Below are 27754 nucleotides of genomic sequence, written 5' to 3'. Positions count from 1 at the left end.
CAGTTCTCCACCATTGATTTTTGTATCCTGTGTCACTACTGAAATGTAATTTAAATTTCAAACTGAGGGCTTGTTTGTAAATTGAATCATGAAAGGTATATGAGAACATGCTATCTAAAGGTTTACTTTGTCTCAGTGTGTGTTTTTCCCCTAGTTCATAATATTTTTCTGTGGTTTTGCAGTGAACCTAATACAGAGTAAATTGTTTCTTTCTAAACAGATTAGTATCAAACTTCTGTGAGTGTTCACTGATAGCAAATTCAGCCTTTCAGTGATGTTTTCAGGTGTTTTTTAAGCAATTTCAACTACTACATTCTAGTACATAACATTAGTCATTATGCGTCTCCTAAACTATAGAATCATTTGGGTTGGAAGGGACCTTAAAGCTCATCCACTTCCACCCCCCTGCCATGGGCAAGGACACCTTCCACTAGAGCAGCTTACTCCAAGCCCGTGTTCACCCTGGCCTTGAACACTGCCAGGGATGGGGCAGCCACAGCTTCTCTGGGCACCCTGTGCCAGTGCCTCAGCACCCTCACAGGGAAGAGCTTCTGCCTAAGAGCTTATCTCAGTCTCCCCTCTGGCAGGTTAAGGCCATTTTCCCTTATCCTGTCCTTACAGGCTCTTGTCCAAAGCCCCTCTCCAGCTTTCTTGTTGGCCCCTGTAGGCACTGGCAGGCTGCTGTCAGTGTTGATAGCTAGTATGTGCAGCTGTAATTTGCTTTCTTATGTGCTGTTAGGTTGAGTCAGAGCAAATGCCTTTCCCTGGTGTTGGAGAGGTTCAGAGTGAGCTGCACACTAGATTATTTGCTTGGCAGACCTTAGGTCTCGGCAGAGAAGGCTCTGCTTTCTTGTAATTGCATTGCTGCATGTGTGTTCAAGTTGGATGTCTGCATCTTCTCTGTTGCATGTTCTGGGGTTGGTAGGAGCTCAGCACCTGAAACAGATAAACCTGAAAATTACATGTGTCAATCTGTGAATGAGCTTTGTTCATTCAATGACAGACTGACTAGAGCAAATGTTTAAACTTGTCTTACAAATGGTTTTCTTTGAGGACCATCTTGCAGGGAAGTGTTTTTTGCTGAAAGGATAAACCTGGCATAGAAGCAGCTCTAAAGAACTCTTAAACCCTTGTTATTCAGTGAAGGATAAACTGACAAGAAGCTGAGGCTGTTACTGTACGTTAGCTGTCTGGCTTTAATCCTATTTCCCTGTTGTTGTGATCTTCCTTTCCATGCTTTATGTGTCTGACCTATATTCAGTTCGTTCTTTAAATTAACTGATGAGTTCTTTGAGCTAAGAATTGCCCCTTTTCAATGCATATTTGCAAGAAACCTGGCATAGTTGTGCCTTGACCTTTATTTTACACTTAACAACAAAGAAACTAATGTTGATCAAACTACTGTTGTCTTCATCAGTCTGCTATTTCTGAGCTCTGGTTATTTTTGAGATGGTGTGCAAAAAAACCCCCATCAGATGACAGTTACAGAACATGTAACTGCAAGGGAACGGTTTCATTTTTCTGGCTACTTTAACCTAAAATAACACCTAAATGGGTAGAACCTCTGTTTAAAATCTCCCAGAGCAATTACATTGATGTGTCTGGTTGGCCTCAATGTGTCCTGCAAATTCAGGACTACTGGGTGCTATAATTTCATGTCCAGGTATCTATAGCCATGCAGTTTGAGAGCAGTGATTCTGAGCCATTTACAAGGACTGAGGAAGAGGTTCTGTGGATTAGGGTGGTTACAAGGTCACTATGACCAAGTTAACATTGACTGTACAGGAAAGTTGTCAGCTTGATAGAGCAGCATTTTAGGTGATTAGGTGGTAATAAGGAGATCTTAAACCATTGCAGTCATATAGCATACAGTACTTAAAATAAAATGGAGGATGAGTAGGTTCTTCATGGCCAGGTCTCTAGTTACAAACAGGGAAGAATCTGGAATTATCTTGTTAATCTCGTATGCCTTGAACCAATTCCACTGGATTTATATTTTTTTTCCCAAATTAGATTTTTAACATTCAACTTAAATCAGCGGTTAGGCTTATGTAATTTTTATGTCCTTCTGCGCTCTTCCGTGCTCCCTCTGCTGCGGGATATTGGCAGAATCATTCCAGGACCAATCCCAGTGACATTCCAAACCCCTAGGCAAAATGGCTGGGATGATGCTTTGGCCTAAGGGCTGCTCAGGAAGCTGCAGGCAGTTTGGGTGCAGCCAACTTCCCTACTTGGCATAACTTGTTTCAAAGGGTAGAGGCCACAAATGGCTTTTCCTTGCTCTCCGAGAAATAGATGACAAAATCTTTCACTTGGGCTCACCTGATGTTCTTACTGAATTGCAGCATGAGCAAACAAATCGAAGCTGATGAGGTTGACTCTCTTCAAAACTTTGCAAATCATAATGCATCATCCCTGTAATGGTACAGTGCTCCTTACAGTTGCTCAGTTGCTCATACTTGCATATCTGCGTGCACAAAGGATTTCAAGTCTCTTCAGTGACAGGTCTGCCACCCACTAAACTGAAGGGGAAGGAGGAGAAAAAGGGGGAGACACAGGATGGGGTGATGATGATGACATGGGAATGTGGACATTAAAGTAAGAAAATGGTTATTTGTTTGACAGGCAAAGGTTAGCTTTGAAATTGACTGACATACAGCCTGAAAGTTCTTATTACATGACTTGGAGTCTTCAATGGAGTTCTTGTGACGGGCAGTACAAATATATGGGATGGATTTATAGTTCATTCACAGTTTTGAAGCAATGTCGGCTAGAACAGAGGACAAACAATGTGTCTTTTATGCATTTTAAGACATTTGGTTAGTTATTCCTGTTTTGTTAGTTTTACCAATTTGAATGAGCTAAGGATCCAAACTGTGGATTTGAAAGAACTACATGACTGAGCTTTCATTTGCTGTAAGGAGCTTTAAAAAAAACCCCAACCTGTTACTCTTCAGAAATACTTAAAAAAGCAATTAAAGAAAAAGCTGAAATTAGATCAATTCCAGCTTCTTCCCATTTGTCATCTTAAACCAGGGAGAATAAAAGCAAATAACATGCCCCAGTTCATTCCCTGTTGTTTGTTGAGCTTCAGCTTTGAAGCCAACTTTTATAACTGAGTAGTAAACTTCCGAAAACATGATTATGGTGTGGAAGTTGCCAACTCGGGCTCAGCTAAAGCTCTCGGCAGTTATCACCAGAACACATGCAGTGCAAGTGGCCAGCTGATGACAACAGTGAAACACTGTCCTGTGCCCCTTTAGTGGAAGAAGAAAATCTGGAGGGGATCCAGTTCGAAGTGAAGTCTGCACCTACGAGCGCTGTAGCACTTTGCACAAAGCCTTGCTGCCTTGCCAGAGAACTGGAAGCCTTGCTGTTACTATGTCATCTGCAGGCTAGTCTCTTGTGTGTGTACTCTTGCATAGAAATTGTGGTGCTGCCTGTGGATTACGTTAAATATTTCACCCTCTGCCTGTCTAAACTTCTAAGCATTACAATTGCAGACCATCCATGTAAATAATTTATGAAAAGCATTGCACGGATTTTAAGTTTTACCCTTTTGGCATTTGCATTTTTATGTCTGAATGTTACTTGTGTATTATATGGCTGTGATAAATTAGCATTTTAGTGAATTGGTTATGGTGGAATTTTAGAGAAAGCAGAAGTAGCTGTTACAGAAATATGCAAAACTTTGCTGGTAACAAACTAGAAAAAAAAGACTAATTAGTGTAATTACTGTCATTATAATTCTAATTTAACTGCATAGACTTGTACTGCAGCAACATCAGAGCTGTCACATTTGCAAACTGCATAATTATACGTATTAAGATCTGTCTGCATCTAATATATAAAATGGGCTGTTACCTTAAGCTGATGCAAAAGAAGTCAAAATGTCATTAAAGGGCTGACTTAATCTCCTTGATTTTCCTGATTGCTAGTAAAAGTGAAAGAAAAAAACTTGCCTAAATAAATGTCTCTTTAAAATATACTTGATAAAATTCATAAATAGACTGTGAGCAGAAAATAACAAATCTGAGTGTACATGTATGTATGTGTATGTGCATTTATAAATCCTCCTGCTTTGTAGTTACTGGTAGTACAGATCCCCCTTTAAGTGTCAGAGGTCCTGTACCACACATAGTTTTGCATTATGACTCCTGATCTAGAGAGAGCAGCTTTTTCCAGACAGGATGATCTGAGTGCAGCCTTGCTGATAATGTGTGAAATTGTTTTGGGAGACCATAGCATATTGAATAATGTTGCTATGAAATCTTAAGTGAATATGAATGTGTGGCATGTTAAACTTCTAGAGGTTTCTTAGTTACTTAGAGCTTGGACAAACCTGGCAGGAGAGGGGGGTGTTGTCAGTGCTTGGGAAGATGGAATATAACTTGAAATAAGTTTGATGCATTGGGAAAATGCCTCCAAATCAGATGACATTTAATAAAGACAAGAAGAAAGGAAGGAGCAAATACACAGTTTCTAATAAGGAACAATTAGTGGGAAGTAGAGGATGTGGTATTACAAACTGAGAAAGTCAAAATGGGATTCAGCTGCAGAAAGACAAATGGCATTTTTGGTTGCTTGACCCCCATCAGGTGTGAAGCACAGGAGGTAACTATTCCTAATCCAGCTGAGTTAGCAGCTGAAGACTTAATTTTTTTATGCACTGAACTACACAGTGGTTTCAATATCTACAGATGATGCAAGTGCCAATTTTATCCAGGATAATTCCTGCACAAGAGTTATGCCTTTGATTGTCTGGAACTTCTCTCAAAAGTTCCAGTGTGGTCTGAGGTTGCTTATGTGGTTTGTGTTTGGGGTTTGTTTGTTTTTTGTTTAAACTTATGCATCAGTAAAGTCTGCTTCATAAACCAGTGCTGTGTTGTTCATTTAGTATCTGTGCTAGGGAGCCATCATTCAACATCTTGCATGCCCAGTACTGATGCAAGTGAAAGAAACTGTATACAGCAAATCGTGTGAATCATGGATGTTTTCATGTAGATGATTCCTTCCATGTGTAAGTTCCAGAATTGCCTGAAATCAGTGGAAGAGTTTAAAAGAGATGCCAGGAGGAATGCTGGAATTTCTCTTTGATTTCATTATTCAAAGAGCAAACACCCAGGTCTGCTCTAGCAAGAAGTAAATGTTTTCTCAGCAATTGGCAGTATGCTTCAAGCTGTCAGGCTTTCTTCCTTTCATAAATGAATGAATCTTTGCAAATCTCCATGTTCCTGCATCATGTACTCTCTGCCCATAATCTCCTAAACCTGCTGGTTTTGAAGAGTCATCTCATGATCTTGAATAATCCAGTATTTGGTATAACCTGAGCTGAATAGCTGAACCACCTACGCAAGGCAGTGTTGCAGACCATCAGCGTGCAGAAACTGTGATTCAGTGCCTCTAATGATCAGGATATTAAGTGTAAAGACAGTTTTGAATAACGCATTTTGATATTGCCAAGATTTCTTAGTTTTACAAAGCTTGAAAACGTAAAAATAAAATCTGAGAGTCTCCCTAATACTGGGACTCCATTAGAAAAAACCTACAGGCTTTTAATCCCAAACTAAACAATTCAAAGCTTGTCAGAGTTTTAGGAATTAATACTGCTGTTATTATTGGTGTAGTAATATGTTTTAGTTGCATGTCTAATGTGGAGGTCTCAGATAAGTCTATGTTTAGGTGAAGTGAGAAGTTGAAAAGTCACAAAGTTCTACTTTAGTGGCTCCTGTAAAGGGCAAGATTAGTTTCTTTCTCAGGCAGCATTTAGTTCCTCTAATTTCAATCTTCAGTGCTGTATGTTTCAGAATTGGGCTTGTATTTATCACCAAAGGCTGGGGCAGTGATGGCAGTTCTTTGTTTTGCTTGTCCAGTGTTTCCTGTGGAATGAACTTGACTAGCTAATAACACAGACATAACTTATGCCAGGACCTCAACCCAACATCCTGCTGAGCTTTGAAGCTAAGGGACCTGAACCCAAAGTTACAACCCTCATAAGGATGAACAGAAAACTTTAATAGGAAGAGATAGGAGTTTTGATGTGATCCAAATCAAATTTTGATTGGGAATTCGTCAACTTGGTTTCATTTCCTGAAACCATGACATGTTGCACGCCCTTTTTGAGCCCCCAACCCTCTTTCAACAGACTGAGAAAGTACATCCTGTGAGACTTCCTTACTTAATATGTATTTATGCTTCTGGAGCACTCTTGACAGTTTTTCTCCCCTTTCTACATAAAAAATGAGTTGCTTTTGTACTGCTCAGCATTGTGTTATGAATATTAATCCAGAGGGTTTATTTTTTGTTATTCTAAATCTGCCTGTATCCTTTGTAAAATGAAAAATGGGACATAATTAATCTCTCTGTTAATCTTGATATTTGCATGGAACAAGTGAAACAAGCTCTTCAAACCACTTGCTCAACTCTTAAGAAGTATTTACACTACAGTTCAGATGGAAACTTGAGGGCTTTTTATTTATTTATTTTCATCATCTAACATTCAATACACACAGTGGGAGGCAAATGTTTGAATTCCCAGTGAATTTTAGCTGGTTCACTGTAGTGGTCGGAAGAGGATTTCAAAAGTATCTGCAGGAGAGGAGTGGGAAGTTACCAAATTTGAAGATGCAGCTTATTTAATAAAACATGGAGCTCCTCATGTACAAGCTTGGGACTAGTGAGTGCTCTGCAGTGAGTGTTTGAGCAGCATTGTGAAGCAGTGGGCCAAGCCTATCTTAAGTAGGGTGACCACTAACTGATAGAGATAAACTGCCCTATGTGCCATACAGAGCAATACAATTAGTAGGTACAAAAACAGTTGTTTTCGAAGCATGACCTCTGTGTTCAAATTTGTGAACCAAAATCAGCTTTGGTGTCTGCTTTCCAAAGACTTGTGATGGGGATGAGCTTGGCCCAGCATCTAAAAAAAAACCTGGAGCTATATTGAATCTTTGGAAATGGTAACCCTGCTTTGAAGGTCCTGTTTTCTGAAAGGGGCTTTGAACGTATTCATTCACTCTGAGATGAATTCCTGCTATTCATTCTGCCACTCACAAAACAAGATATAATAGCAGTCACTCCTGATTGCTGTCATCTATCAACGGCTCATTACATGCCGGTTAGAATGAGGATCCACCATTTGTGAAGATTATTACTGTGTAGAGTTTGAAAAGAAAAAGCCATCAACTTTATACATAAAGATACTGAGCTTGTTTTTGTGCAAGACTGGATGTCTGATACTTTGAGTGCTTTTCATCAAGTGAAACTGCTGATATACTGAACAGATAAGCTAGTAGAAAGTGGTGCCACTCCAAGGAATCAGTTACCCCAGCTGAGGATTAAGCCTCTTCTGGACCATCTTACCCCATATGGTGCTTTACTATACGTAATGACTCACACCAGTATAAGGTAGCTGTGAAACAGAAGGAAAACAGTGTTTTACTCCCACTTCCCACTAACCAGATGCGAATGAGATTCTTAGCATAATTTTTCTTTGGAGCTCATCTCTTCAGAATGTATCTGCCAAACTGCTGATGTGTCTCCTCTGCTTTTGCCTCAGGAGTTCAGCCAAATAGCCTTTAACTAGGTGGGGAGATGGGAGCTGCCAGTTTGATGTGACTGGGATTTACTTGTAAGGGAAGTTGGATTCCTTTTGGTTGCTAAAACAGCTAGTAACCGATTGCTGTATAAATAGAGAGGATCAGTGGTAGAATAAATAGTTAAGTACTGCACTGTAAGAAGCACCTATTAGGCCAACTGCATCAAGTTTAAAAGGTGAGCCATGAAGGAACACATATGTCTACCTAGCCCCATTTTTGCACTTGCAGTGTGAAAATCTGAGTAGGCGTAAAGATGACAAGAGGAATCTCCAGATAACAGTCACTTCATGCACATGTTTCCCATTTACAAATAATTTACTACCAATTTGCTATTATTTAGGAATGATGCAAGCATAGGGTCATCATGTGTATGATGGGGCTGATAACAGCATGGAAACACTATAAAAAGCAGTATCTAACACCTGCATAATCATTGTAATCTGTGTATCTCAAAGAACAAGATCACTACTGCTATTACTATTTCAGAGCTGGGGAAACGGGAGGGAAAAGAAGAGAATTACTAGGCCTAACTCAAGATGCTTTCTTTTTCAATTGGTCAAGGAGCATCCTTTGACTGGAAAAAAAGAAGCCCCTAGAACTGCAGCTTGGAATGTGACTCTTCTTACAGTGTATTGATGCTAAAACATGTTGGGGTTGATACTGATCTCTCCTGGGGACCTTCTGCTGTATCCTCATCCACTCAAACAGTTCATGCAGCTTTTTTGCATAGCAGCGCATGTGCCGGTTTGGCTCATCTGCTTGTAGTTATTGCATACGCTGCCTCTGCTCAGAAGGGTTTTCTGTGTTAATAATGTATAACCAGAATTCTAACAAATATCATGTGGAGTGTTGTCTGTGTGTAAACTCTACTACAGTTTATCATCCTGTAAAATGGTTATAGGAGTATTCCTCTGTGCAACTTACAACTTAAGGAGTGGTTTTAACATGGTTTTAATCCCTTAAATGACAACTCGGTAGATTGAGGAGCATGCAAAATAATAATACACAGGCTGGATCAGGCACCTTAGTTGAGAGTATAATTTCTCCCAAATTTCTGAAGAGTAACTGAGTTAATAACTAGTTAACTACTTGCTAATGTCTGATTTTCTCAATTAGGCAAGTAAATTGTAATTAACACATGTGGCCTACAGATGGGAGAGTGGGGGGGTGGAGAATATCTCATTTTCCTTCCTCTTTTCCCAAGTATGGATAGATTAAAATGTCCTATTTTGTGGGAATTACATTTTAATGAACTCTAATATGCACAGATCCATTTAACAAAAGCTTTTTTATCAGCTCTTTTAATTACGAGGATCAGCTTGAAGCAAAAGGACTTAAAAAGCTTTGCATTTAAGGGGAAAAAAAAAAGATGTTGGAGGAATCCCTGCAACTATATTTGGAAATAAAAACCTTAGGAAAGAGTTTTGAGGTTTTTTTTCCTCCTGTTAATTGCATGGCATCATTGTCTTCTCAGTTTCTGTCTTCTAGGTCAAACCTGCACAAACAGCAGCTCATCATAGAATAGTTAGGGTTGGAAAGGACCTTAAGATCGTGAAGTTCCAACCCCCCTGCCATGGGCAGGGACACCTCACACTAAACCATATTACCCAAGGCCTCGTCCAACCTGGCCTTGAACACTGCCAGGGATGAAGCATTCACAACCTCCCTGGACAACCTATTCTAGTGCTTCACCAACATCAACATCATTTTGAGGTTGGAGAAATACTTAAAGCAGAAATTGGGGTGGAATGTAGCCTTAGTGACAAGCGTGGTCTTGAAATCTACTGTTATCCCTGATGTTTTCATGGAAGAGGCTTGACAGCCAATAATTCAGTAGAACAAGTGCTGAAGAAGACTCTAAAGCACAGCTATGTGTATGGCATGCTGTCTAGGTGGGTTTGCATCACTTTCTCTAATGTTCTGCCTGCTTTTGCTGGTAATAGGTAGTGGTAGAGCACATGACATTAAAATGTGGTGTACCTCTGAAATACTGTCTGTTTACCTGTCCCAGCTGCATGCAGGGTTGTTGTTTTAGTGGTTTAGTTGGTTAGTGCTACCATGGAGATGACTTCTGCTTTCTTGCCTGTGGGTTTTCAGTGCAAGAGGCCGTCTGTTTGGATTATTATTTTCATAGCAGAAACCCCCATCCAAAGGATTTCTGCAGCCTGGCTAATAGATTTCTATAACAAGGAGTGTGGATGTGGCAGCTTTGAGGCAGGTTGGCCTTTTATGGCAGATGTGAGCATTCAAAGAGTTAAAGTCTCTCCCTTTATATGGATAAAAAGAAGAAATAGTTACATTAGTTTTTTTTAGAATTAGAAGAAATGGTTTCATTAACAACAGTGTCATTTCTGCTGCCCTGTGCATCTAAGGCAGAAGTTGCTTCTTCCTCACTGTACTGTGTTACGAGACAAGCATGAGAAGCTGAATTAGGAGAGGGAGGTATCCTTCTCCTGGTGTTGCATCATTTGAATGTGACAAAGGACAGCATCATGTTATAGAAAAGTTCTGATGCCTTTGAAGACGGGGTGGAAAGTGAAGACTTTGAACCAATACCGTGGCTTGGGGAAACAGTCTAGTGAGGCAAGTTGTTCACTGTCTGCAGGGTGAGTTCACATCCCTGGTTTGTTGACCTGGTGCTATTTTTTTAGCTCCTGGGATAAGCAGTATTCACGTTTGCATGGTGATCCTCCCCCATGTCTGGGCATGGTCCAGTTCCTGCTTTGAGGAATCTCAGTGGTGAGGTCAGGCTGTGTATTTCTGGATCCTTTGACTCTTAGTAACTCAGCGTGGGGAGGCATCTAAATATCCTAGTGATGCTGTTAACATCCTGTCATCTTGTACATCCTGTTCTTTCCTTCCTTGTCCAAATCCTCAAAGGTGCTAACTCCAATTGAAATTCACTACCCTTTGTCTGTATGTCTTTGAGGTGTGTACCTCTTCTCCCATGTCACCTCTGGCCATTTCCTGCTGAGGCAGAATCTTGCATTCACCTGCTAAGGATACCTCTGCTTCAGCTGCTTTGCTCGTCTGGCAGGGCCCTTCTGAGAAGCATGGCAATACATTTGGGTTCTAGCTAAACCTCTGTCTGCTTTGAAGATGAGGTACTCAGTTTATTCATGTCGTAATACAGCCATGTAACAGGGACTGTAGTGATAGGACAAGGGGTAATGTATTTAAAATTAGAGGAAGTTCAGGTGAGATATAAGGAAGAAGTTCTTTACTGTGAGGCATTGGCACAGGATGCCCAGAGAAGTGGTGAATGCCCCATCCCTGGCAGTGTTCAAGGCCAGGTTGGACAGAGCCTGGAGCAATACCTGTGAGGTGTCCCTGCCCATGGCAGGGGGTTGGAACTGGATGATCTTAAGGTCCTTTCCAACCCAAACCATTCTATGATTCTGTAACCCAGATGGATAGGGTTACTCTGATGCAATTGCAAATGAATCCTGAATTAAGCAAAGTATTGATCATTGCTATGATCAGTATTGATCACTGCATAATCGCAGGCTGTAATATTTGAGGTTCTCTTCCTGTGCCAGTACTAACTCTAGGGTTTGTAATGTTACCTGTTGCCAGCAGGTGTCCCTTCAAGCTCACCAATATTCTGTATTTATCGAGGAGATACTACATGGGGGCTATTAACGGCAAGAAGTTATTTTTTATAACATTGGGTAAAAAGTCAAAGAGCCCTACTTGTTTCTCTGAGCCTCCAGTGTCCAGAATGACACTGTGTAAACCAGTGAGGTACATCATAGAGATGTCTCATGTGAATGCCCCACATTTTAGGAAGGTTGTCCCTCCCACCTGGAGGGAAGAGGTCGTGATGCAACCAGAATGTATTGATGGGTCCTGATTTATTTCTTCCTTCCTTTTGTTCCACAAATCTAAAATAATGATCAAAACCCAAAGTTGTGTTTGCGGACAGGGATCCTCTTTGACCAGCTCTGTCTTTACATCATGCCCTGTTATATACAGCATGTGGCAAATGAGCAAAACCTGGGTTTGAAGGGGAGGGTAAAAGGCTGCAAAAATTGCCTTGTGAGAGTTTCCAATTTTAAAACTCGATGTTTCTGTAGCTCATACTCTGCTAATGTCTGTGAACCAAATTACTAGTCTTTAACATTTTTGGTGTGTGGGAGGTTGTTTAGATGGTCTGGATATTTTTGCATGTTGCCATTTAGTAAGTACTGCTACTATACTGGTCTCAGACAAGTAAGAAATGCAGTGTTGTGATGGAGGGACTCCTGGGCCTGCCTCTACTGTATGTGACTGTGGAAAACGAATTGGAGGTTGAGTCCCTCTTCCTTCTTTATCGTAACGCATCCGCTTGTCTGTGGTGCTGCACAACCCAAAGGGCAGTAGATGCCTTGGACAGTGTTTTGATTCATGCAGATAAATGAATGACACAAGCCAAGTTTTAAACTACTTTATCAGAGCAGATGACTGACAGACCCTGTGAGGAGCAGCCTCTTCATTTCCTGGAAGGATGTGTGTGGTAACGTGCTGAACAGCTGCTGGTTCTGATGTGCAGGGGATTGACAGCTGGACTTGTAGATTTAGTGGATTTGATTTCTTGTTTGTACTGGATGTATGTCTCAGCAGAGTTGGGTTGTGAGTGCTTCATTAGATCAGCTTAAAAATTCTTCACGTGTGTGTTAATGTACACTGTCTTCACACACAAATGAAGACTTTAAGATCTTCAGGCCTTAGCTGGCATTTGGATCTTGCTCTCATCAGCATAGTAAGTCTCATTTTAGAAAAAGAAAAATGTCACTGAAAAGAGAACCTTGTTTCAAATGTAGGTTGTTGATTTTTGGTGCTTTCTCCATAGTGATAGTAAGCTGCTCTGGGATAGTGGAATCTTTGGTAAACTGGACATAGGTAGGTTTGTGTTTGGTCCACATGGATCATCCTGAATAGAGTCTGTAGAGTGAATCTGTCCTGAACCACCAGCCAAAGTTCTACAGGGAGTCCGTGTGTTTTTACTTTTGCACTGGTTTGCCTCATCCTTCAGAGGCCCTTTTTCTGTGCTCACTGCTTACACCTCTTGAAGCCCATGGCGTTTAGTATGCTACTGAAAAGTACAGAGGGTTGCAACTCTCAGACATACCCACAAACAAATGCCTGCTATGGTAGAAGCAACAAACTGCCTCAGAATCTCTCTCCTGTGTGATGTTCTCTTCTCCTCTGCCTCCCCATCCCACTACTCTTCTGGAGTTACCTTTCAGAAAGCAGCGAGAGCCATTCCCTATAATGTTGCCCTCTGCATAGGTATCTTTATGCCATTCTGTGCTTTCAGATTGGCAAATAAATGCCTTGTTGTCAAGGTGATGGGCATTTTATGATAGTTGAATAAATAAATATGCTGGGAAATTAAACCTCTGAAGTTTGCCAGTTATGGTTAGTATTCCTACTCTATGTTGCTGCTAACATGGAGGACATTTGCAAACTGTTTCTATTGTTCTTATACTTTCAACAGAAGCCTATGGATATATCTTACCTTGAACAAAATGCAATGTTGCCATCACATAGTAGAGCCACAGAGGCTTTGCAGCTGGCACTGCAGAGGTCTGTGCCAGCACCAAGTGTTTAGGGAAAGAATTCAGACATCTGTATGGAAATGGGATCAGATTATTCAGTATATACGCATGGGATGCTCTTCGGTTTGTTAGGCATGAGCTATCTGAATGTGCTTAAACATTTGGCTTATGGGTCATCACCTACCTGTTGATTATCCTCGTTGCATCTTATGGATCACACTACACTTGGAGCAAATTCTTTCCTGGAGTGAAAGGTATCTTTAAGTTAATTTATTATTGTAACTGTGGATAAAGAGCAGCAGCATTTGAGGACAGACCCAGTCGAAGAAACACCTCACAAATGATTCCTGAAGAATTCTTTCACTATATTTTATTCCTTTTGAGTTTGTACACACCAAAGAGAGAGCCTCATCTTACTATTATGTATTTGTGAATTTGCCTAGTTAGGGGTTATCTTTCTTTCTGGATGCATGTTTATGATTCCCAGTGTTTTTAGACTGCCCTACATTACAAACAGTGGGCTCATCCATCTGATCAGAGTCATTATTGGACTTGTAATGAATTCCTACCCAGATGGACTCCATTTCTTCTCTTGCCCCTAGAAGCTGATGGAAACTTCCCCCACTGTTAGTAGCATCATGTGCAGAAAGAAAAAAATGGAAAACATATGATAAGTTGTTAGCCTTGTGACAACTTGTGCCCATTCTGTCACTAGAGCAATCTGGTCAGCTATTCATGGTGTATTAACAGTTGGTGTTTTGATATCTAATTTGTTAAATTTCTTGTTGTTGTTTAAATCTTGACTGTAGATAATAAAGGCTTATCATAAATAACGCGTTGGAAGTTCAAGAAAGTTCAGATTAACTACAAAGTTAATTTCTTTATAAAACAAAAATCACAGCCTCCATGTTAGCACACTGCTGTGTAAGCTCACTGCATGCTGGAGATGCCCAGAAAAAGCGTGTTTTCTGCAGCACTAATAACATGGAACAAAAGATGCCTGGAACTTTGAGGCTTTGGAGCTTTCTGGTAAATTAACTGCTTACGTATTTTCTTCCTTCTTTTCACACTGTGTCAGATCCTGCTGAACTACACTCTTGAGAAGTGCTTCCTACATGAAGAGGTTACAGTCTAAATGGACAAAACAGAACAAAATAAAGCACACAATGTCTTGCACAGAGCAGTGACAAAGGCAGAACTAGTAAAGTTGGAGCTCATTCCTCAAGCATCTGAAACCTGCCCTTTCTCTTTCATCTCTATTTTAATGCTGCCCTAAAGCGTCACCAGGATGGCTATTGTACTTCACTTCTGCTTCTTGTGTCATCTTCTGTTTAAATTGTATGTGCTTTGGAATAGTGGTTTATCCTATGCTTTTTTTTTTTCCTCTTTTGCTGAGGAAAATTATACATGAGACATGTGAACAAGGTCTGTTTGGGACACTGAAAAATAATTTTGGTATGTTCATGATGATCTTCACTTACTAACACCTAATTTATTTGTGTACACAAAGTAAGGAAGAGAATGGTGCTGTTTTCCACTTTACCTCCCACTCAGTTATTCAGAGTACCACGTGTTGCACAGTTTAGCAGAGGACTTTAAAGGTCAGTGCTCTGCAGGTTTTGGTGGCATTTGTGGATCTCTCTTGGGGTGCTAAGTCAGGCAGCTCTCTGTGGAACAGTGGGCTGGAAGTAGAAGGAATGTAATTTTGGGGATAGCTCTTGTATAGCTTTGAACTGATCTGGCTCAGCAAAGAGAAACAATTCAGTTTGCTTGAAAAGATTAAATAGAAATAGCACATTAGTGCAGAGGTCTCCAGCTTGACAGGAAAAGCTGAAGCATAATAGGATATTGTGTAAATGAGTTTTCCCTGATTTGAAATAATTAGAATCTCTGCTGTTCCATGTTGGGGCTGTCATCACTCAAGCCTTCTTTTCCAGGAGTGCTTCACCATGTGACTTACCTTTCTCTTTCCACCTGTTTAAAGTAGTATAGAAAGTTAACCCCTAGTAAAACTAAGACTGAAGAGTATCTGAACTAGGCTGAAGTAAAGACATCTCAACATTTACACAAGTCTAATTTGTGTGGTTTGGTACGCTTAAATTTGATACAAGACTTGTACATACACTAAGCTCTAGCAAAATGGATCTGATTTGCTCTTTTTTTCCTCTTATGTGAGTCAGAATCTGGTGTGTTTGACTTTCAGTGTGAAAACATGGTAAGATCATGGAGGAGCTGGAAAGGATCAGTATCTTAGTAGGGGGAAGGAAAGGAATGCGGGTAACATGCATGAGTTTTTCAGACTTGGAGTTGATGTGGGAGTTAGGTGTGTTCTGAGCATGAAAACTGCGTGCCCAGAATAGGAAGTTAAAATCAGCATGAACCTCAAGGAATCCTGTGCCAGTTACTGTGCTTACAGCCTTAGCAAAGGCCATCATTGTAGACACATTTCCCTTATTTGCAATTCCTTGCTTTTCTCCGTATTTCAGTGGGAACTTTTTCCACACACAACATGGACAGAAGGAAAAGCATACAGATAAATTGGTGTGTCTTTCCAGGATTTATACTTCAAGTGTTCTGCAGAGTTTTAATCTGTTATTCATGAAATAGAATGATTGCACAAGAAAATTTATTGGACAACAGAAAAAGAACAGTTTAGTTGTGTGATAGAAATGAACACCACCACCAAAACCCAACTTGCAAGTTCAGTGGTCAGCCAAGGCAATTAATGAACAGGCTGAGGTAAAGCATTACATAAATAAGAAAAGGTATTTTGTCAACTGGTGCTTTAATACGATGTTCATGAAATAATTGGGAGTGAAAAGCAAATTAAAAAAAATCAAAAGTCATTTATTCTGTAGAGCATACAGGGAGAAGGGCTAAATGGGGCAGAATAAGTCTACAAGGATGCTGGAGAGAGACTCTTCATCAGGGACTGTAGCAACAGGACAAGGGGTGATGGGTTCAAACTGAAACAGGGGAAGTTGAGGTTAGGTATAAGGCAGAAGTTCTTCCCTGTAAGGGTGGTGAGGCGCTGGCACAGGGTGCCCAGAGAAGTGAAGTGCTCCATCCCTGGCTGTGTTCAAGGCCAGGTTGGACAGAACATGGGGTGTGACATGGTCTCCTGTTAGGTGTTTCTGCCCATGGCAGGAGGTTGAAACTGGCTGTTCTTAAGGTCCTTTTAAACCCAAACCATTCTAGGATTCTATGATAAATTACAATAAATAGCAGAACCAGTCCTGGTGCCCAAAGAAAACAATACTTCAGAAAACAATAACTCGTTTACTGATTTCAGCCATGCTGATGGAGTATGATTTTGAGTTAAAAAACCACACCTGAATTTATTAAGAAGAATGTGTGGTGTGAAATGAAATATCAGAGGATTATTAAAAGTATTCTGGAAGAAATAAGAATCTCAAGGTAGCTGTTGTCTTACTGTATTTACACACAATTACAGAAGCAGCACATGCATTATCAGGATGGAGAGCTGTATATGAGTGCACTGATGTGGCACCAGGTTACAGTGTAGTTGCTCCTGTTGCAACAGGATTAATGCAGTGAGCAGGCTATTTATTTCAGAATTGGTTGGGACTGGTAAAGGTGTGTGCATGTTTGTATATACATATAGAGCTCTAATGTATTGGTTCAGCAATCCAGCTGTAGTAGCACTGCATACAGGCTAATGTATCAGGTAAACTGCTTTTGGGATCTTGGGTGATTGATTTAGAAGGAATTTTGGTATTGTATGGCAATGAGCATGCCCTGATGGGCACAGAAGTGGTGAATAGACAGACGTTGGCTTGGGATAAGGGAAATCAGAGCTCTGCTCCTGTTTATGCAGCTTATCTCATGGGGGTTTGTGTGTTTTCTGTTTGTGTTTTGCTCAGATTCTGTTGGCTTGGACAGAGCACTGCACAAAAGGGCATCTATATCACTAGTTTTGCAAACTGGCACAGAGCCTCAAGCTTTCTTCTATCTGTTCATGCTGACACTGTGTTGCCTCTGATCTTATTCCAAATCAGTGCAAGTACTCGTTTTTTGGTAGTTAATCAGACTCTGCCTATCCACAGGTTAATCTTTCTCAGCTTAACCTTTAAAAGAATAGATGAGCAGCCTGATAGGAGAGGACAGGGAATTAAAAACACCTCAGTAATATTTTGTTGGCTTTTCCCCCATTAGTCACCCGAAAGCAAATATCAACAGCTTGTTACAAATATTCAGGGGTTCAGGCATGGTCTCTTGTCTTTCTATCAAGACATGCACAGTATGCGAAGGGCAAAGACTGTATGTAACACTTCACTGCAGATTGCTGTCGTGCAATGTTCCAAAGAGATTTGCAGATACAGCACTAATAAAAGAAGCTGCACAAGCCTATGGCTTCATGTGATGAGGGAAGGAAAAGAAATGGCAGTTGAGCACATTTTTCTGTCAATTAGTTGAAGCAATGTACTGCATAAATAACCAGTTTTGGCCTTTTCTCTGCCCTTTGTTATTAGCAATGTGCTGCTGTGAAGGATGGAGAGGGATAGACAAGGACAGTTTAAATGAATAGCAGGAGATGGAGCATTAGCATTGCAACGAGGTCTTTTGCCAGGGGTGCAAGGAATAAGTGGTGTTAAGTGCAATTGTTTTCCTAACTACACACCCCCCTGTTGCAGACTGTAGTGTACTGGTGAGAAGTTTGAGTGAAAGAGGAGCCAGTCCAGTTTGGTAGGGAATTCTATTCTGCTTGCTACCGCAGAGCTCAGTGGTGGTGCTAAGTGACAGCAAGCTTTGGATGGATGGCAGGAGGCAGCACGGGGCTGCTCGCAGTTGAACTGTCTTTTTGTTTGTTTTTCCTATTCTTCTCCTTTCCTCAGTTGAAATCTTACTTGTTTCCAGTGCTGAATCTTACTGTGTCGGGGTGTATGTCTCTTGTAAGAAGTGTTGCTGCTTTATATGTTCATTCCTCTCTCACCTCTAGGTATTGTTCAGTTTACTGCTTCTTTCTAAGAGTAGTGTGTGAAGTTAAAAAGAATTTCCTCTTTGCTTGTATGATCAAACTCTTGTATGCTTTCTGTAAAGATGCAGTAAGGAAACAGAATATACCTGGGAAAGGAAAGAATGCATTAGCTTAATCATTTCCTCTTGTGCTTGAACTCAAGAGCATAGGTTTGTGGTTTAACTAGGTGGAACTACCTAGTGGATGTAGAATATCTCAACAGGATTCCTTCTGAAATAAATGAGCAAATCTGGTTTCTCTGGCTTTGCTGAGCATCTGTTAGCTGGAGCTATAGCCAGGATTTTTCCAAGCTTCCAGCTAGGGTAATTCAGTAGCTTGTTCTAGAGCATGTGGTGTCTGCAGTGAGACAGGGTTTAAGGTTTGTATAGCCAGTAGTTCATACAGTTCCAGGATCGATTGCTGAGAGGGGAAAAGGAGGAAAAGGCAAGAAACAAAAGCAGAATTTACAGGAGGAGTTTACAATAAGGTTTTAAATTCAGTGCTAATGTCAATACAAAACAAACCCCCAGCTGGACTAAAACACCTGGGTCTGCCTGTCATTTCCCTTACAGTCCTCAGAATCACATTAAGCCAGTTGCCAGTAACAGGCAAGGTTTTTTTTCCCAGTTATTCTTCATTTTAAATGGTTTAAGCAGCTCTGGAAGTATTCATGAATTCAGGTTTCCTCACTCCCCTCATCATGTTGCCAGCTTAAAATTCACATTTAATTAACCTCTTCACCGAAGGCATAAATCAATACTAAACCTCTAAATGTTAACCATACCGATAGTGATTTTCATTTGGGCTAGCCTGCTGAATAATAGGAATTAAGATGCCTGCAGGAAAGGAACAAACTAGTTGTATGGAGTGAAGCATAACTAACTTGTAAACTGTAATAATGAATGTCCTTGGATGGGATGGGAAATCCATTCATTAAGGTTCCAGGGAAGAAAGTGAGAACCAGCCTAAGCAAAGCATGATACTGCATTCTGGACAAAATCCTCCTGAGCAGTCGGACTCCTGTTCCAGTACAGATTGTCCATGTGTGCTCTAGAAGTCCTTAGAGTCCCAGAAATACTCTTGAAGTAGCAACAGCAGAACAAAAGTAGTCAGAATTACGTGAATTTTCACATGTGCAAAGCCTTGCTATGAAAATCCTGTATATTAGTGTGATTTCCTTCTTTTTATTACTGTTACCAAGTAATGCTATAATGTATTTTTAGTATGGCAACTCCGGGGAGCCTGGATGTGCACATCTTTGTAGCCTTGTATTGAAAGAGGTGTGGGAGACGCTTGATGTGAATGGGTAGTATGCACAAAGAGAAAATGTCTTTACTCTTCTGAGGGTTGGGTAGAAGTAGTACTCATTGATTATTATACAAGTACTGTGGCACCCAGCATAAAAATGGTTGTATTGTGCTGTTACAAAGTCTAAACCACCTATTTATTTCTCATTTGGTTAGTGTATTTTGCAAGGGCTTCATTCCTATTTGGAGCTAATGATAGAATGAACAGAAAAAGGGGGCTCCTATGTTTCTGTGCTTCAAGAAGAATTTCTACATAGTTCTGAAATTCCATTTTTTTCCCGTAAATAAGGATTTGATGCCAAATAAAGAGATTTCTTGTCAGAGTAATTTTGCTAAAGACAAACAAACAAAGAAATCTTAAAGCAGTAAGCTTAAAACTCTCCTTCATTTCTTGCTAAAGTGTCACTATCCCCTGAAATAATAATGACTGATAATTGAATAAATAATTAATAATCATCTGAGATTTAATGAGATGATGAGGCAGTAGAATGAGGTTGTTTAGTGAGATGGGAGAGCTTTCATCACTACCTGCTGCAGTCGGTATTCTTTTTGCATAAAGAATTCAGTCTGTGTGTGCTAGAAATGTAAAAGCTGTTTTCTGTGGTGGTGAATCAAGTGTATTTTGCAAATGAGCTGTCAGCTAAGCAGTCTCCAGGCACTTAGGCTATGTTTCAGTTATATCCCTACCTATAAATGTGTGAGGTGAGTATTGCCTTTATTTGCAGTATATACTTAGGAGTCTTGGTTAATCTGGGTCTTGAATAGCAGTGATAGACAATGTATCAGAAGCAGTTGTGCCTCCACAAGTGGTTATGGTTGTGTTCTGGCTCTCAAGGCTTTTCCTGCTTCAGTGGAATAAGGTTTCCAATATAGTGACTAGTGAAATGGGGGCTCTGTAGCATTTGAATTCACTGGGTTTTAGAGCAAGGACCCCAATTTCCCACTGTCAGATGTTTATAGTAGCAAGGACAATGTGTTACTGTGTTCTGAGAGCGTACAAGATCTTTATTCCAGCATGCTAACACCGTGCAAAGATGTAAGCAAAAGTTGTTGAATGTTAAATTCAGCTGCAGTGTTGGTTTTGAATCTCATTTATACCAGGAAGGCAGAGGATATTGTCATAACAAAACAATGTTACTGTAAAGCTATCTTGCTTTCAAATGGTGAAATGACATATATTTCAGGGTTATCTCTGCAAAGACCTTGAGAACCCTCTGGTCAGCTTTGCAGGTCACAGATGTTATTTCAGGTGCAGTTTATATTTTGCAGTAAATGCAAGTCCACGTATGTGAACCTTTGAACTACTTGAATTGCACACCTCATTTCGCTGGAGTCTGGTGCTTGGTATATCTTCAACAGAACCATTAGATAAAGTCTGAGCTCAGCAAAATGTTTAACCATGTGGTTAAAGCTCAGCACACTCGGGTCTCTTGGTACTTGAGGACCTTCAGGCAAAATTATGTCTTCAATTACACGCATGTTACTTCCTCAGTTAAAATGGAATCGCTCAGGTGTAATGAAAGGCAGAATGGGGCAAAAAGAAGGCCATTTTATATAGTCCTTTTGGCTTTTCCTTGGAATTGAGGCTTCTGGTACAAAAAAGTTGGGGTAGAATACAGGTTTGATCCTGTTATCTCTGTTTATTTCTAGTGCTCAGATTGGACAGAATGTTTTTATGGTTTGTAATACAGAGTTGAGTTTCTAATAGTAAATAAGGAGTGGAGAGGGAAATCCAGCCCACTTCTTAATGTTTAAGTTCAGCACATTTTATTGGGAGTCTCTGACAAATGTGGAACACCACAATGCTCATTATTCAGAGACACTACTCGGAGTGCAGCAACATTGAAGGCTCATAAACTTCTTGTTCTGCACTGCTTGGCCAATGGCAATGATTAGTCCTGTGTTCTTTATTACCTCTTTTCACACCTCTCTTTCCTTTCGGTTCTCTTTAGACCAAAAAGAAAAGGCAGACAATGTTCAACAGCTTTCTGGCTGGAATTTCTGAGTATTTTTTGTAAGAGTCTGGGGATTGGGATTTTCTTGTTTAAATAAGTGGCTGGTGCTGTTATGCCTAGGCCAGAAGCTACATAATTTTCACTTCAAACCCTGCTAGAATCAGTACGGTGTTGCTGATGCATTCATCCTGCCAAAAGCAAATACAGGTTTTGGGAACAATATCCTGCCTTTGTCCTTTAGTAAGCATCTGCTTTCTAGTACCTGTAAGGTTATTTGTAGCCTAAAGTCTGTTTACTACCATTCTGCTGCGTGACAACAAGGTGCTTCAGAGCTCAAGGAGCAGCAGTTATAATCTAGTTTCCCTGACCTGAGAAATCATCATTTTCTGTAATTTGGAAAGCAGTTCTTGCTGAAACAAGCTTGCTGCATATGCTGCTCAGGTAGTGGCTGTTTAGTGCTTATATAAGCAGAATGGGTTTGCTCTGCATGTTGAAGCTTTTGTTGGTTTTCTGTTCTCTCTTGAGTATGAAAGCCTCCTGTTGTTTTTAGAGTCGCCCTAAAGTTCTTCTGCTCCTTGATATGTGTAAGGGGAGGCATTTTGATTCTTTTGAAGGTAAAATAATCCAGAAAGGATGGTAGGTTTAAAAACCCCAACAAAGCCAAGGCACTCATCACTTGGCTAATATGTATAGTATTTCTTTCCCTCCAAATGAAGGAAAGGAAACTTGGTTAACATCCAGTTAGGAAAATCCCCTCAGAACAGGATTTATTAAGAGGAAGCCTTATATGTACTTGTAAATGAAGCTTTATTTTCCTGGGCTTAGGAGTAAAAAATCCCAGGTTTGCACAAGTTTGGGGTCAGGCAGGTAGCAGTAAAGGACCCCCCCCCATCATTGCTGCATTCTGCATGCAAAGTACATGTCAGGGTTTTAGCAGTGCTTCCCTTGTGCTCGCAGCCGCAGAGCTGCGCAATGCATTCCCATATGAGAGCCGTCACTTCAGGCTCTATTTCACCTTGTCACATCCCATTTATAAACTGGGGGTTTGACTAGGATGACAGTCACTGAAGAGGGAAGGCCTTAGAAAATAAATAAAGCTTGAGGAAGTCGGAGATCATTAAAGCTGCCACAACCTCGCATGTTCATTAATTATGAATCTGCTATGAAGAGCTTTGCGAGGCTGGTGGCAAGTGTGTTTTCAAAAGTGCTTGACTCAATTCTTGGAAGACCTGAAATAGGGGAACCCAGAAGTGAAATTCAACCTGAGGGTATTTAAAGGCAAGTGTGCAGTCAGCCCAGGATTTAAGCTTCCTTAAGGCCGAAATTCATGCCAAGTGGCCTCTGTTTACAAACTGACCTCCCGCGTGCTCTCTTCTTATAAGACTCTTATTTTTGTGTGGAAGAAGAAGTTCTTTGTGTCTGTGCATCATGTCATCATGGTTGTATTTCCCTAATAAAATCCCAGCCAGCCCCCAGTATGTTTCATGTAGACAACTGTACATAAATGAATGTTTTTGCCATGTGTGGCAAAAGTCAGGAGGAGGAGATTGCTCTACTTATTCAATTCCTTATCACATCTTTCCCAGAGGAATCTGTTGGTTGACGGGTTGACTGCCTGTCACAGCAGATACCTGGGAGAAACAGGGCAGTGCTAACTCTTTAATTTCTCTACTTATTATTTAACTCAGTGAACTAGTCTTGCTTACGTTCCCCCTCTCAAGTCCCATGTACCTTTTAGACTTCAATTTTAATAGTTTGTGAAAGCTCCAGCAAACCTCTGGTGTCTATTGATGGCTTTTGCCATAGCAACATTAGCAGCAAGACCATAGTCTCCGACACACGCAAATTAAAACCCCCTTTACAAAGAAATGAGCAAATAAAGCCAGGAAGAGGGTTGTGAAACCAGACCAAGCTGGTCTTGAACTGAACTCATGTTTTTAGGAACATATGAGCAGTTGTGCTCCTGGAGAACATACAAGCTGTAGTCAAAGCTTTGATGTTCTATGTTTTAGCCTCTCAGTTACGAGTAAGTGAATGTTGATGATGGTAAGGGCTAGTATTGTCATGAAAACAAACCTGAAACGCCTCCATATCATTGTGCTGCTTTTGCTCCTGGAAGAATCACACTCATATCCTCATCTTTTCTCTGCCTTTTCTCTATAGGTTTCTACAGGATCGTTGATTTCAGTCTGAAAGGAACCATCTTCAACTGCTGTTGCTCATGGAAGGAGGACTCCAGGTGTCCCACAGACTGCACACCAGAAAATGTAAGTGAACAGAACAAAACCACACGTGTCAACTGGGTTTCACTCATTCTGATAGGTGTCATACCGCCAAATGCACTGCGTGACAGAGTGCTGCCTTTCTGACCCTTGGTGTAATGCTCATTAGAAGAAATAGCCTTGGAATTACTTTCTTTAAAGAAAAGCAGAAGCTGAAAAGTAACCAGGTAAAAACTGCAGGTAATGTGTGGGACAGTATTTCCATCAACTGAGGTGTTAGTGTTTCTGTGCTGTGTGGCTTGCACTCGTGCTGGCAAGGCAAGGGAAAGCAGGCCAAATGTGCACCCAGCCATAAGTCTTCTGTTCCTCTGACAACCAAATGATTCAAGCATCTGTACAACCAGCTGATGAAGAACAAATAAAATGGAACTTCAAGTGTGCAATTTTTCGGTTTGCTCATAATCAAAAACAGAAAAAAAGACAAATTAAGCAACTTGAATTTTCAATAGGGCATTCATAGAGCCAAGCACTGAAAGAAATCATCACAACTTAGTTCTGCTTCCAGGAGAAATACCTGGCTTCTTCAAACTGCTAGGTGTGGAACTTCTGTGAAAATGAGATAATTGGAGCTGAGGAATCTTTTGTGTGCAGAGTTGCATAAATTTAGTATAGACAAACTATTACCGTGACAATGGTGGTAGCAGTGAGTAATGTTAACCAGCTGACTTTGTAATCAAGCTGTCTATAAGCAGTGGAACAAATCTTTGGTGGGTGACTGCATCAACTAATCGTGAACAGTGGAGGGTGATGAGCTTTAGCAGTTTTAGATGGAGTAGTTTGAGGTGTTATTTGCTCATAGAGTAAGGTGTGATTAAAGTTGGCGAATTAACCTTACAAAAGGCTTCACTGACATTTTACCCATAGCTTATTTTTATTTGACTCAAGAGGAACCACCCAGTTAAGTCATCTGTTTAAACTGAATGTGTCCACCTTAGGGGTTTGCCCAGGTTTAACTAAAACTCTTGAGATAAAAGGGCAGCAAGTTCTGTATAGGGAAAACATTCCTTTTACTGTAGTCTTGGCTGTTCTTAAAATGTAACTTCTCTTGTGCTTCCTAAACTAATTGAAACATGAAGGCAGGACAGGGAGCCAGCTCTGAGGAGCTAAAACATTTCTTTATCCAAACTGTTGAGTCAATTGGTCCTTTCCTTATTCATGCTGGGGCAGCTGGAAGAATCCCTGAAGCTTTTTCCAAATGCCAATCTGTAACATAAGCTAGGGAAGGGTAGACTTTCAATGCTGCAGCTGCTGCCTGACCCTGGCTTGCTTAGTTAGTGACCTCAGCAATATTCACGGTCTCCACAGGCCTAGAGAAGGAAGCCTGTGGTGAGCTGCCATGTGGTCTGGTTTGTCGGCCTCATGTGCAGGTTCCAGGCCACTGAGGTACCTGGAAATCATCACACTGTGCACGTCAAATGGCTCTTAGGTTCCCACTTGCATGTATCAGTGATCTTCCCGTTGTGTGTGCTGACTCTTTGAAACTGCAGGGTTAAGTGTTTCTTTGCTTATAAGAAACAAAGCTGACTTTCATACTGCTTTTTGTAGGTAATTCCCTTCCATGCTTATTGCTACTGTCTCCTTAGAGCTGGTGTTGCTTCGTATTGAAGACAAAAATTAATCTTTGTGTAGTAAAAGCTGTGTGCAACTTGCATAGCACCTTTTAGCCGAGGACTTTGGGAAACATTGAAAGCATTAAACTCCTGTTATAAACACTAGGGAGTCATGAAGTTTTTAATCCTCCTATATGAAAAGGTCAATTAAAGTGAACAGAGCAATTTGTCCAAAGTCAAATCGTGACTGACTGAACTACAGTTCAAGGCCCAAGGGTCTTGATTATTCATTGTGTCTGGTATTTACTGTAGTAGCTATGTCACATAAACTCTCTGGATCTGGTGGTAGAGCTTTGGAGTCCTGACGTTGTCTTATCCCAAATAAACAGCAGAATTAATGAATTCTGGTTTCTGTGTTCTTAAGCTATACCTTGTACCAGCACAGCATTGTCTAAAGCACAGAATTCCTTTAGGACATGGAATGTGCTGTGGATCTAAACAGACTAGTGTTTGCATCTGGGTTTAGACAGCACTTAAAAATACCACTCAGTTATTCAGTTGGAATCTTTAGGGTAGTTCTAAAGAAACAAAAGAGAAGGAAAGGAATAAAAAAACAGATGGTGTGATTGATAATTCTTCATTTAATGATCTCTACAAGGAGGTGGTGCACAGTCTTAACCAGGGACCCTCGTGTAGTAAATGAATCTGGATTTAGTTTCAAGTATTCTCAACAATGTATCTGCATGTTTGTAAGTGTTACAAATCAAATTCAAATGAAAAATATGCCACTTTTTAATAGTCTTGCACATAATTGCATTTTGCCTGCAATAACGTTATCAGAGCATCTTTCAAGTTCCAATTAATGCACACCTAATTTTCCCTTGATACCAGTACCAGGAGGATTTGAACTTACGAACACACAGATTTATCTTGGAGGCCCTAGATGATTTTCAGGTGCCTTTTGTAAAATTTGTGTACTGTTTGTTTACAGTTCCTGGAATGGAACTATGCTGGTGTTATTTACACTGCAGTTCCTTGCAGAATGGAATTGTGACCTATGGAGACGACGCTGATAATGCCAAATAATAAAAGACAGAGCCTGAGAATTAATATAGATTCCCTGGCTTCTATTCATAGGTTGCTGTTATAGCAATAAGTATATAGAATTATTGACATTTCTGTGTAACTGCAGTCTTGTCTTGGAATGGGGCAGTACTAACTTTAAATTTGCTTTTGATTGCAGGATGAAGTTGATAAAATTTTGGGGGTGGTTGTTTTTTTTCAGAAGTATTTTAATATACTATTGCTCAGAATATAAAATTGAAATGTGCATAGCACACAGCAGAAGTTTTGGGGGGGTTTTATGGGTGCCCATGAAATGGAAACAGGTATAAAATTTGTATCTGGTTTAAAATTTTATAAGTGAAGTTACACTGAACATTAAGTAGGTCGTTTTCTAATCCCATAAAGCATAGTGACAGAAGAGGGGAAAAAGGCAAAGGCTTGAACTGCCTGTGCATAACTGGGTAGATCTGTATCAAGTAAGAGGCTTATATCCCTTTCAGAGGTAGGTCAGTTGGGAGAGATGGTGAGAAAACATGGATCACTTTTAAAGCTCTGTCTTTGAGTCTAAGGTCATCCAGAATCACATCAAGTTTCACATTTAGAGCCCAGTTTGTGAATTTCAGACTGAGTCATCTTGCACACTAAGCCTGATGGAGCCACTCCTGAAACTCGGATCAGCCTAACACCATCCCTGTGCTGCTGTAACCAGGCTAATGAGTCAGCTAAAATGGGATTAACTTGCCTAGATGTAGTCTAGCAGGTTATCCCCATTAAAAATAATCCTCATTATTAATACTGCCAATGCATCCTAAGGTTGTTCTGCTGCTGTTTGACTGACCCATCCAGTATCCTTCCATGTGGGGTGTGCTAGGAAGACAAAGGCACATGAACCAATACAAGTCCAAAGGGTCTCTCCTCATCCAGTATAATTGCTTCTCCACACAGGCATGGTTGTATTCCCTCAAATTGGAGTTTGTCATGTCAGTCTCTTTGCATTATAGAAGGGGGAACATCTAACAGTGAGGAGCTGTACGTACACACACGTGTGTGCACAAACAATCCTGCTACCTCATTTTATTCTTGACTGAGTGGGACTCCACAAATTGTATAGTCCTGACTATTCTGCAGAAGAGGGACTTGTAAAATTGAGCAGTATTAAGGGAGAATTGAGTAAAATTGTTAAAAGCAAATTTATGTCATTAAACCCCTTCATTTGCTGCCTTCAGAAAATCTGCAAAAGCCTTGAACAGGATTAAGGAAAGGGCATCAAGATGAACAGAGCACAACCATATCAGCAAAGGGTTTTGCAGATGGCATCTCTCCCTCATGTGAAAAGCTTTTTATACCTTAAAATTATGTTCAGACAGCTTAATATAAGGTAATAGGCAATCTATACTCAGGTGGATAAATACACAGGAAACCAGGATAGCAGTTTTAGCTAAATGCAGAGGAGAATCTTTTGAGGCTGGAAGGATTTTA

At 40.5% G+C, this 27754-nt stretch overlaps 1 long non-coding RNA gene across 1 annotated transcript in view; it reads left to right on the top strand.

The window, feature by feature from the left end:
• LOC133210328 (uncharacterized) overlaps positions 1-25375 on the top strand; it is a 30846-nt gene extending 5471 nt beyond the window's left edge. Inside the window, exon 2 of the long non-coding RNA XR_009724914.1 lies at positions 23542-25375. This is a non-coding gene — a long non-coding RNA (uncharacterized LOC133210328). The remainder of the gene's footprint in view (positions 1-23541) is intronic.
• Positions 25376-27754: the final 2379 nt, after the last annotated feature.

The sequence above is a fragment of the Neopsephotus bourkii genome, unplaced genomic scaffold, assembly GCF_033783945.1.
Source record: "Neopsephotus bourkii isolate Nb327-2 ecotype Australia unplaced genomic scaffold, CSIRO-AGI_Nbou_v1 NB_457, whole genome shotgun sequence".
In the NCBI taxonomy this organism is placed as follows: domain Eukaryota; kingdom Metazoa; phylum Chordata; class Aves; order Psittaciformes; family Psittacidae; genus Neopsephotus; species Neopsephotus bourkii.
Note: the sequence above shows the minus strand (reverse complement) of the source record. Positions and strands in the feature narration are given on the sequence as shown.